This window comes from Tupaia chinensis, unplaced genomic scaffold (assembly GCF_000334495.1).
Source record: "Tupaia chinensis unplaced genomic scaffold, TupChi_1.0 Scaffold000688_1, whole genome shotgun sequence".
NCBI classification, from domain to species: Eukaryota; Metazoa; Chordata; class Mammalia; order Scandentia; family Tupaiidae; genus Tupaia; species Tupaia belangeri.
Genome location: NW_006160211.1, coordinates 3,894,779 through 3,906,957, shown reverse-complemented (window position 1 = coordinate 3,906,957; position 12,179 = coordinate 3,894,779). Strand labels below are relative to the sequence as shown.

Here is a 12,179-nt window from a genome sequence, read left to right as displayed (position 1 = left end):
GCCCAAGATCCCGAGAGGAGAATGGAGGAGAAGGGATTGCGGCGTGGCCATCCCCCCTGGGGGTTGATTTCTCGCTTTCTGTCTCTCTGTCTCTGTCTGGCGAGCGCACGTGCCCTATAGCAAAAACCTCTCCAAAAAAAAAAAGAGGTACTTGCTTTAATCAATCCAGCACTGAACATGCTCAGGAGGAGGAAAACACTGTATGCAGTCACGTAAGGCCGAGAGGAAAAGACCTCGTGGGGCTCTTAGGAAACAAGGCTGCTGCAGAGCCAGGGCCGTTTATGACTAACCGCCCAGAGAGCGATGGAGGTGATAAGTGTTCACGAGGCAGAACGCCGTGGGCCAGCATCACCCCAGAAAACGGCCTGGGCACAGGAACTCCAGCAGGGCCTGGAAGGATTTGGAGAGAAGCCCCGGGAACAAGGTGGGAAGCAAGATTCTAGGTAAGGGAGGAAACCAGAACCCTGACATGAGAAAATAGAAGCTTCTCAGTACTGATTTGTGGAAAGCCAAGAGATTTTTAAAAAAGAAACTGGTCAAAGTATTCAGAGAAATCGTGTGGAGCACTGTGGTTCGTGTCTGAGTCACTCAAATGACAACTATTTCTGAAGTGCAGTTGGGAAAATCATAATATGAGGAAGATAAAACATTAAAAATTACCCGGAGGAAAAAACAGAAGGTAACATGTATAGGCCAGACAGTGGCGTGGTGTTTAAGGTGGCTGGATCCTACATGGCAACCATGTTGTTCGAATCCTGGACCCACTGAATTGAGAAACAGGTTGGGTGTATGTGCATGTATGCCCAAAATCCCAGACAGAGGGAGAGACAGAGAAGGGACTGCGGTGGGACATTCTCCACAGAGGGTGCTTTCTCTCTCTCTGGCTCTGACAAGTGAAGGTACCCTCTAGCTGATTTTTTTTTAACGGTACATGTAAAGTACTGGTTGTAACTTTGTATTTATTTTTGTTTTTGTTTTGTTTTGTTTTGTTTTTTGTTTTGTTATAGGGTACATGTGCTTGCCAGAGACAGGGGGAAGGAAAGTGCGAAATCACTCACAGGGGCAGTGATTCTTCTGGGATTTGGGGCGCACGTGCACATGTGCCTGGCATCATTTTTAAGAAACCAGGTTCAAGACTAGAACCGCAGTCACCTGTGTGGCATTCCAGCGCCTCAGTCGCCATGCCACCTGCCAGCCCCACTTAAATCCGTTTTCATTCTTGTCTTTTTAATGGAGGAACCAAGGGATCAGTGAAGGAACCAAGATGAGAAAGCAACAAAAAAGGTTTTATAGGAGTAGAAGGTAAAGGAGCGTAATGAATTGAAGCTTCCGAAAACAAGCTACCGTGGGGAAGACCCAGGGGACAGCCAGCTTCCGTTTTAAAAGCTGCTCCTCACATTTCGGGTGAAGAGAAGTGGGCTGGAAAGAGACAGGAGCACGTGAGCATGTCCTCAGGGGAGGACACAGGGCAGGAAGGAAATCACAGATATCCAGCAAGAGCCGAGCGTGGGAACCTCGCTGTGACACGGTGGGGACAGTGCTGGGACCTTAGACCCAAGCAGATGTGCCGGAATCCGCATTCCTGTCACAGACGCAGTGATGCCCAGAGAAACGTCTGCGAAGGCGCTTGGGAAGAGGGTTATAAGAAGTCTTCAAAGCCAGCTTTTTCTGGTAAATTCCATCTAGAGCTACAGAAAACGCCACCAGTGACCAACACTATGCAAAGCAACGAAAAAGGCCAGTGGAGCCCTTCTCACTCCTCGCATCACATCTCGGAGGGCCATCCCCAACAATCCTGAGCATCCCCAGCAGGTCCCCACCATTCCTCAGCGTCTGTCTCTTGGCCTGGAATGAGGTGCCGTGCCCACCCTCACATACCCGCTCCTGACAGAGCCAGGTGTGGAGAGGTACTCAGCAGTCCCAGAAGGAAGGAAGGAACCCAGCCAGAAAGGACAGGATTCGGATTAGCCTTTAAGGCGGGAAAGCCTGCAGGCGAGGAGGCTGTATTCCAGGCCTGAGATTGAATGTGGTTGTGTTCTTGGTTTTTCACTAACCAGCTGGGGTTTTCTGTGTGTGTGCACGTGTTTTATTTTTTTCTTTACTCCCTTTTTTGTCAGGGGGGAGGGGTGCTATTTTTAGGTCCAAAAATCTTTGCCTTCTCTCCCTACTACTAAGTTGTTTCAAAGTCAGGAAATGGGGCCAATTTAAACATTGGGCCAATCAAAACAACCTAGAAGCAGGAGCTCTCAGAAGAAAAAACAAGTAAGTTCAAATTCCAAAAGCAACAAACAAAAAAGTTCAGGGCTGTCCGCATTATCCTTCCCGGTGCCGTTCAGAATGTGAGGACATAGGCACAGGCAGGCGCTGTGTTCGTGCTAAGAGCCATCGCCTGGCAGGACGCTTTCCTAGGTCTTCTTAGCCAAGACCCCATCATGCCATGCTCCAAACATCACAGACTGTCACGTTCAAATTAAACAGAATAAGATTTGCCCAAAGCCACGTGAGAATACTTGATCTCTGGCCAGCCGGTGGCATGGAGGTTAAGGCGGCTGGATCTCACGTGGCCGGCCGAATGAGTCAAGTCTCTGACCTTGCAGTTCAAAAATCATGCCAGGAGCACACGCTCCTGTGTGCCCCCCAAAATTCTGAGAAGAGAACAGAGGAGAAGGGATTGCGGCATGGCCATCTCCCTAGAGGGCGACTTGTCACTTTCTCTCTCGCGCTTGCTCTCTTGCTCTCTGGTGAGCGCATGTACACTATAGCAAAAACTGAAAAAAACAAGCAAGCAAAAACATGACCTCTGCCTCAGTTTCCTTCCACTCGGAATAACCGAGCAAGTAGTACTTACTTTGCAGAACACCAAAGGCATTAGATCTAATTTAAGCCACACAAAGCCCTCAAGGGAACTGACCTATGGAGAACCAGGGTATCCGTCAAAGCCGCATGGCCGACACATGTCCTGCATAACCACTGTGCTCTGCCCCTTAACGCGAGCACCGATCGAATTCTGCCCAGCGGAAGGACAGCAACGACAGCAATCCTGTTGGTTTTCAATATTCCATGAATACTTTTGACAACTTTTTATTATGGAAAAATTTTAATGTATGCAAAACAAACAGATCAGCATAATGAACCTCATGTGCCCACCATGCAATTTTTTTTTAAGAATTTTAAAAATTTGTATTACTTTTTAAATTTGCTATAGGACACATACAGTCACCAGAAAAAGAAAGTAAGCCACTGGGTCTGGGACTGGAACCATAGCTGGCCATGTGAGTTTCCAGTGCCTTAACCACATCACCTGCTGGCCACCCATCGTGCAGTTTTAATCCCCAATATCCTGCCATTCTTGCATCATTTTTACCCCTACCTGGTCTTCGTTTGTTTTTTGCAGTTTTTCTGGTTTTTTTTTTTTTTTTTAGGTAAAACATACACATAGTGAAATGGGTGGATCTTAGCTGTGCAATTTCATCAATGGATTCACACACGTGACCTACATTCCTCTTATGGTTCAGACATTTCCATCTCCCCAGAAATGTCCCCATGTCCCTTCCCAGGCACTTCTCCTTACTGCCAGCATCAGCCACTGCGGGGAGGCACTCCACGTTAGGTGAGTTTTGTCTCTTTCAGAATTTATCTAAGTGTCACCACACGGTACGTACTCTGGCTTGCGCTCTGCAAGTCGTTGCGAAGTACCCAGCGTGCTGGGATGTATCGGTATGGACACACCAGTGCGGCGCCCCTCCTACTGATGGACATTTGCGACATTTGCAGTCTGAAGCTATTAAGAATAAAGCTACCAGGAACATTCTCGTACAAGTCTTTTTAGTGAACATGTAGTTTCGTTTCTCCTAAAAGTGGAATTCTGTAAGTTGAAGGTTAGTTGTATGTTTAATTTTTATGTAAGAGTAGTAAGGCTTTTTCCAAAGTGGGCATACTATTTTTGTTTGAAGATCAGCTACATATTATTAAATTTGCTATAGGCTGTGTGCACTTGCTGGAGAGAGAAAGGAATTGAGCAAGTACCTACCCTACCATGGGACTTGGTGGGGGGTGGCCATGCCACAACCCCTGCTCCTCCTCCTCCATTCTCCCCTCAGGATTCTGGGCACACATGCATAGGCACCCAGTGTGTTTTCCAAGCGACCGGGTCTGGGACTCCAACTGTGCAGTTAGTGGGATCCAGTGGCCTTAGCCACCAGGCCACCGGCTGGCCAAGGTGTGCAGTGTTTCATAGCTGCACGAGCTGTGTGTACGGGGTAAGGGAGCTTAGAGTCTCAGTAACTGCTGTCCGTGGCTTTGCTTTACAGCCATCCTGATAGCGGCACAGTGCTACTGCGTTGCGGTTTTCACACGCATCTCCCTGAGGACTAACGACACCTGTCATCTTTTCATGTGCTGGTATATCTTTCTTTGTGAAGTGTCTAAGAATTCTGCTCATTTTTTAAAAAGTAGATGGTCTTTATTACTGAATTGTAGAGTTCTCTATATCTTCTGGATATAAGTTCTTTGATAAGTATGTATTTGCCAGTATCTTCTTCCCAGCTATGGATTTTTTAAAAATAGTGTCTTTCATTATATATACACACACACACATATATATATATGTATAATGTTTTTTTTTTTATATATATATATTTGGAAAACATTTAATTTATAATTTTTTTCATTTATGATTGGTTTTCTGAGTTTTACCTAAAAACTAGCAATAGTGGTCTATACCCAGTTTATTGTATTTCTTTATGTTCTCTCCTTTTTTTTTTTTTTTTTTTTGCTATAGGGCATGTGCGCTTGCCAGGAAGACAGAGAGAGACAGACAGAAAGTGAGAAATCACCCCCCCGGGGGGGATAGACATGCCGCAATCCCTTCTCCTCCATTCTCTTCTCGGGATCTTGGGCATGCACGCACACGCGCCCGGCATGAGTTTAAGCCACCAGGTCTGGGACTCTAACTGTAGTCGACTACGTGGGAGTCCAGCGACATAGCCATTACGCTAACTGCTGGTCTCATGTTCTCTTCTTAAGGCTTATTAGTTTTAGCATTTAGCATCCAGGTCTACAATCTATTTTAAATAAGTTTTGTATATTTTCTGAATTTCGGTTGAGCTTATTTTTTTTTTTTTTACATGTGGTTATCTAATTACTCCTGCACCATTTGTTGAAAATGCTATTATTGGGGCCAGCAAGTGGCATGGTGGTTAAGGCGTTGGACACTCCCACATGGCCGACCAGGGCTCAAGCCCTGAATCTGGTGGCTTGTTTCCTCACTTCCTTTCTCTCACTTTCACCCTCTGTCTCTCTCTGGTCAAATTAAAAAAATAAATGAATGAATAAATAAAATTAATTATTAAAAAAGAAAATGCTATCATCTCACTATTTACTTGTCCCTTTGACATAAAATCCATTGACCATTTGAGGATCTATTTCTGAGTCTGCGCTGTCTTACAACACACTGCTCTGTTCTGCCAGTACCAACCATGCCGTTTTGATTATTGTACCTTTAATTTTTTTTCCTTTTTTTGTAGCTTTAAATTTAAGTCTCTAGTCAGGTAACAAATACTCTAGCTTTATTCTTCTTTTTGAAAGTTTGTGTATCTAGGTAATTTTCATTTGTGTTTTCATTTAAGAGAGATTTTTGCTATGGGGTGCATGCACTTGCTGGAGAGACAGAGAAAGACAGAGGGACAGAAAGCGAGAAATCACCCCCCAGGGAGTTGGCCACACCACAATTCCTTCTCCTCTTGGGATTCTGGGCACACACACACAGCTCGGCATGAGTTTTAAGTCACTGGGTCCTGAACTTGAAACACAAGTCCAGCGACATAACCATTATCCCATCTGCTGGTACCTGTGTATTTATTTTTTAATTATCTTGACAATTTCTACTATTAAAAAGACCGCTGCAGGCCCAGTCACTGTGGTACAGAGGTAATGCAGGGCACCGTGAAGCTGGAAGCGACAGTTGACCACAGCTTTGGATCCCTGGGTCAGCTTAAAACATGCTGGCTGGATCTGGCTGGAGGCTGGCAGGTGGCATGGTGGTTAAAGGTGTTGGATTCCCACATGGCCAACTGCAGTTTGACTCCCAGGTCTGGAGGACTGCTTTCTCACTTTCTTTTTCTCTCTGTCTGGTCAAATTTAAAAATAATAACAAGTGGAATTAAATTTAAAATAATTCTTTAAAAATGCTGGATGGTCATACAAGAGCCCAGGGTTCTGAGGAGCTGGAAGGCTGGGGAAAAGGGGTCACAGTGGGACAGGACTCCCAAGGGTGCTTCTATGTCCCCCACCCCCGTGTCTGCACTCTCCATCATTAAAACCTACTGAGATTATGACTGGGATTGTGCTGAATCTCTAGACCACTTCGGGGAGAACCTTTTGACAACACCAAGTCTTCCAATCCATGACTGTGGTGGTCTCTCTATTCACTGGAATCTTGAAAAAATATTAGCTGTACCTTACTCTGAAGTTAAAGGTGATTTCTATTTCATGCCACCTTCCTCTGTTAGCTAATAGATTGCTGTTATCTGAGGCTCTCTCTAAATAAAACTATCCCAAACAAGGAAAAATACTCCATAAAATGTAAATAAAGGGAAAAATATAAGCTAATCGAGCAATATGTCCACTATTGTGTTAAAATATGCCACTGTTGGTTGTTTTTTTGGGGGGTTTTGTTTGGTGTATTTTTTTTAAAGCAGTATGTCAAGGGAATGGCCACACAGTCTACCTGAGGGTATGGGGTATTAGTCACAAGATTTCAAGCTCTGAAGCATCAGACAACACTAGTTTAAAAAAAGAAAAAAGGAGATGTGGATAACAGATAATTGAGAGTGGAAACCCCAGCTTCCTAATGATAGCACACGACAGCCTCTCTGGTCAACTTCTTAGAAATAGTCATGTGACTTGTTAAAGAGCAAAAACACTGGCTGGAAAGATTGGGGCAGCTTGTACTCTAGGATCACAAGTCAACTCTTGCAACACTATAAAGACAAAGAAGAGAGAGAGAATTAACTCTGCAATATTGAAGGGGAAACCCTGGGGCCAGCAGGTGCCATGGTGGTTAAGGTGCTGGATTCTCACATGGCTAATCATGGTTTAAGTCCTGGACCTGGTGGCTTGAAAATCACAACAAAGAAATATTATGACAAATAAATAAATACATACATGGCGGACCAGCAGATGGTGCAGCGGCTACATCACCGGATTCTCACATGGCCAACAGTGATCTGAGTCCTGGACCTGGTGGCTTAAATCACTTCAGGTGTGTGTATGTACGAGTCCAAGATCCTGGGAGGAGAAGGGACTGTGGTGTGGCCCTCCCTGCCGGGGGGAGGGATGATTTCTTACTTTCCCTCTCTCTGTCTCTGGTAAGCATATATGCCCTAAGGCAAAAACGTCTAAATAAGTAATAAATATATGGGTGGGGGAGGAGAGGAGGCCAGCAGGTAGCAGGGTGGTTAAGGCGCTGGATTCCCACATGGCCAACTGCAGTTCAAGTCCCAGACCCACCACCAACTTGGCTTCTCACTTTTCCTCTGTCTCTCTGTTAAATTAAAAAATAATAAATAAAATTAAATAACTTTTTAAAAAGGGGGTGGGGTAGGGGAGGAAACTTTTAGCAGAGAACGAAATGCTTTTTTTGTTTTTGTTTTTAATTTGCACATGCACTTACCAGAGAAAGACAGTGGCAGAGGTAAAAATCCCCCCCCCCAAGGCGTAGTCACATTGCAATCCTTTCTCCTCCGTTTCCCCACCCTGTCAGGATCCTGGGCATGTACACGTTTTTCAAGCAGCTGGGGCCAGGATTTGAACTGTAGTCAGCTATGTGCTATCCGGCTCTCTTAACCACCAGGCCATAGGGTCAGCCCTTCAGTGTACGTTTTATGAAACTAATATCCAATAAAGTCCCAAATGGCAAAATTGATTAAATTGATGCATTAATGAGATGCATATTTTAAATGTGACCCAGGTACTTCTTTCCCTTTGTGAATAAAAGGCACTCCATAGATAACTAAGCCACATCTTAAAACTACTTACTTAGGGGCCAGCCAGTGGCATGGTGGCGAAGGCAGTTGCATCCCACATGGTCCACAGCACAGTTCCAATCTTGGACCAAGTGGCTTGAAAAATATACCAGATACATGTGCATGCATGACCCAAATCCCGAGAACGAAGGATAAGGGGTTGCAGCACAGTCATCCGCCAGGGGGTGCTTTCTCACCCCTCCTCTTCCCCTCAAATCTTGTGGCTAATATGCCCACTAGCAAAATTAAAAACAAACTACTTCTTTCTCTTGTATAGTAGAGATGATCTTGACTAGAAATAAGAGCTTACAGGACAAAAAAATTGGCCTTGAATAATTTTTTAAAAATCCAAATTCTTTAAATGTATGATGAAATTATTAAAATGCCCAATCTTGGGGCTGGCCAGTGGTGTGGTGGTTGAGGTACTGGACTCCCACATGGCTAACTGCAGTTCAAGTCCTGGATCTAGCAGCTTGCTTCCTCACTGTCACCCCATTCTCCCCCTCCCCCACCTATCTCTCTTGTGAATACATGTGCCCTATAGCAAATCAAATAATAATTTTAATTCTAAAAAATATTTACAAATAAAATGTCCAGTCTTCACCTGAAGTATCCAGCGTCAACAAAACAGTGTACATTTGAAATATCTGCTATTTAAATAAGGGCAATCAACGTACATTACAAAACCATGATGAACCCTCAAAAGACTGTGGGGGCCAGTAGGTGACATGGTGGTTAATGTGCTGAACTCCCAGATGGCCAGCTGTGGTCTGATTTCTGGACCTGGCAGCTTTCTCTCCCTCCCTCCCTCCCTCTCCCCTCTCTCTCCCTGGTCAAATTGAATAATAATTATTAATAAAATTAAATAATTCTTTAAGAAAAAAGAGAGAATCGTGTGTCTGTTAGAGGTAGAGGCGAGGGCCACGGAAAGAACATTGTCTTGTTACAGGTTCTTTGGAACTGCAGTCTTTTCATTTTTCCCATAAAAGGCAAATTGAACAGATAGTACCTAAAGAAATGCAGCCGCATTGCTGCCGGGCAGGCTAAGGCCTTGTGGGAGATGGGGCCCTACCCCTGGCCAGCCCTAGAAGCCAGGTGCCAGGGCATGCCTGTAGTCCCAGCTACCCAGGAGGCTCAGGCAGGAGTAGTGACACAGTAAGACTGCCTGGAAAAACAGAACAGAAATGCCACCAGGCCTGGAGAAGTGCACACCACTGTCCTGGCAACATTAAAATAAGCACAAAAGGTCCAGCCCAGGGGCACGCGCATCTCTGGATTACTCATGCCCACTCCGGGGGCCCCTCCCTGGCACAGCTGGAAAGCAGGCAGAATTTATATTTAGATCTTCTACTTCCCCTTCTGGGCCTTGGTCCCCTCTCACGGGTCTGGGTCCGTCCATGGTGCTCATGCCATCTGTGGTGGCACCACACCCAGGCCTGCCGGCTTCAAATTCAGCTTTGTCCCTAAAGCAGTTTTTCTCCTTCCTCTCCTCCGTAACCTGCCAGTAGAGTTAAAGTCCCCTTCTCAGCTAATTGAACACTGGGAGGAGACCTTGTGAACAAATTCATCCTGGATTGTAAGGAACTAATGATTTTTAATCTTATCATGTATACTGGCATTTTAAAAGTTTGTTCAGCTGCAAGAACGTGTCCCTTAGGAAGAAAACTCAGTCTGAGGGATACCCAACCAAGAAAACCTGGGGAGCGCTAGCGCCTGGCGCGGTGGTTAAGTGCTGTGTATCCGGAGCAGGATCCCACGTGACCACTGCAGTTTGTCCCTCACCCCAGCGCCTGGACACACACACCAGGCGGGAGCCAGCTGGTGGTATGGTGGCCAAATCAGCTGGATTCCACATGGCTGACTGTGAGGTTTGAGTTCTGGAGGTGGCAACTTAAAAACGTGCCAGGTGTGCACGCGTGCCCAAACCCTGAAAGAAGTGGAGTAGGGAGTACCGTGTGGTGATCCCCCATGAAGGTGCTTTCTCATTTTCCCTCTGTCTGTCGTCCTGTCCTGTCTCTCTAGTAAGTATACTCACCCTCTAGCAAATTAGAGAGAGAAAGAGAGAGAGAGAGAGAGCACGAGGCCAGGACGTCAGCAGTGAGGCCAGCACTGCGCTCCAGCCCCCTTTGCCCTCCATGGTTTCTCTCCACTCCCGTTTGTGAACTTGTCTTGGACAAATGCAAATCGAGTCATGGAAAAATTGAGGGCTTAATAGCTGAATTTGTGAACTTAGAGATCCTCGGTTTAATAAATGTAGGCTTGATTTCCGTTTCAAATCTTCCCAGGCTACCTAAATTGAAAAAGCTTGAGCTCAATGAGAATCTATGGAGGCCTGGACATCTTAGCAGAAAAACTTCCAAATCTCACACATCTAAACTTATGCAGAAATAAACTGAAAGACATCAGTATCTTGGAAGCTTTGAAAAAGTTAGAGTATCTGAAAAGCCTGGATCTGTCTAACTGTGAGGTCACTAGCCTGAATGACTACCGGGAATATCTTTTTTTTGTGGGGGGGAGAGGTTTTTGCTATAGGGTGCATGCGCTCACCAGAAAGACAGAGACAGAGAGACAGAAAGCGAGAAATCACCCCCCAGGGGGGATGGCCACGCCGCAATCCCTTCTCCTCCATTCTCCTCTCGGGATCTTGGGCACGCAGGCACACACACCTGGCGTGAGTTTAAGCCACTGGATCCGGGACTCAAACCGCGGTCGACTACATGGGAGTCCAGCAACATAACCATTACACTAACTGCTGGTCCCACTACAGGGAGTATCTTTAGGCTGCTGCTCAGCTGACCTGCCTAGACGGCTATGATTGAGAGGATCAGGAAGCCCCTGACTCAGATGCTGAGGTAGACAATGTGGACCAAGAAAAGCAGGATGAAGAAGGTGAAGATGAAGAAGAGGAGGAGGATAGTGAGGAAGAAGAGTTTGATGAAAAGGATGAAGATGGGGAACCAGCAGTTAGCGTAATGGCTATGTCATTGGATTCCCATGTAGTCGACAGCGGTTCGCGTCCCGGACCCGGTGGCTTGGAACTCACGCCGGGTGCATGTGCGTGCATGCCCAAGATCACGAGAGGAGAATGGAGGAGAAGGGATTGCGGTGTGACCATCCCCTCTGGAGGGTGATTTCTCGCTTTCTGTCTCTGTCTCTCTCTGTCTGTCTGGCAAGCGCACGCACCCTATAGTGAAAACCTCTCAAAAAAAAAAAAAAAGGATGAAGATGTCCTTTCTCTCTCTCATGAGTACCTGTGCACTCTGGCAATTTAGAAAAAGAATGAAAGAAGATCTATTGAAAAGTGAAATGTAAATCTAAAGTTGAAGTCAGCAGGGAGGAAGAAGAATTTGGACATGATGGAGAAGTTACTGAAGATGAAGTTGAGGATGAGGATGAAGAGGAAGAAAATGAGAAAGGTGAGAAGAGGAAGAGAGATGATGGAGAAGATGATTAAAACTATCATATATTCAGAGTTGAGCCCATGCTCTCTCCTGTTGCAATGCTCTTACTGTAATAGTCCTGAATAAAGTCATCCTTACTAGTCATAAAAAAATGTTTTTAGAGAGAGATTTTTTTGCTATAGAGTGGTTATGCTTGCCAGAAAGAGACAGTGATAGGGAAAGTGAGAAAGCATCTCCCTTCCCAGGGAGATGGCCACACCACAATCCCTTCTCCTCCATCCTCCTCTCGGGATCTTGGGCATGCATGCATACATACCCGGTGTGAGTTTTAAGCTGCTGGGTCCGGGACTTGAACTGTGGTCAACTATGTGGTAGTCCAGCAAAATAACCATTGCAACATCTTCTGGTCCCTATAGAATTTTTTAAAATTTATGACAGTGCACATGTGAGAATGAGAGAGAGACAGAGCGCAAGCACACAGCCTGGTCACTCTGCACTCCTCTTTCTTCAGTCCTCCAGCCTTTCAAATCTCAGGCACTGGTGTGTGTGTCTGGTATATTTCAGGCCAACTCAGATGAGGCTTTGAACTACAGTCACCATGTGGGACCAGCTCTCCTGAGCAGCACATTACCAGTGTACCATGGGCCGGCTCTTCCTACTTTTTCTTTTTTCTTTTTTTTAAGCAAAAGCAAAGGATAGTTTATTAAGGGAAAGCAAAAGTACAGCCCTGTCCCAACCCAGAGGGACAGCCGAA

General features: G+C 45.6%; 1 pseudogene; it reads left to right on the top strand.

Moving 5' to 3' along the window:
• Positions 1-303: 303 nt before the first annotated feature.
• LOC102482182 (acidic leucine-rich nuclear phosphoprotein 32 family member B-like) lies at positions 304-11,478 on the top strand (annotated as a pseudogene).
• Positions 11,479-12,179: the final 701 nt, after the last annotated feature.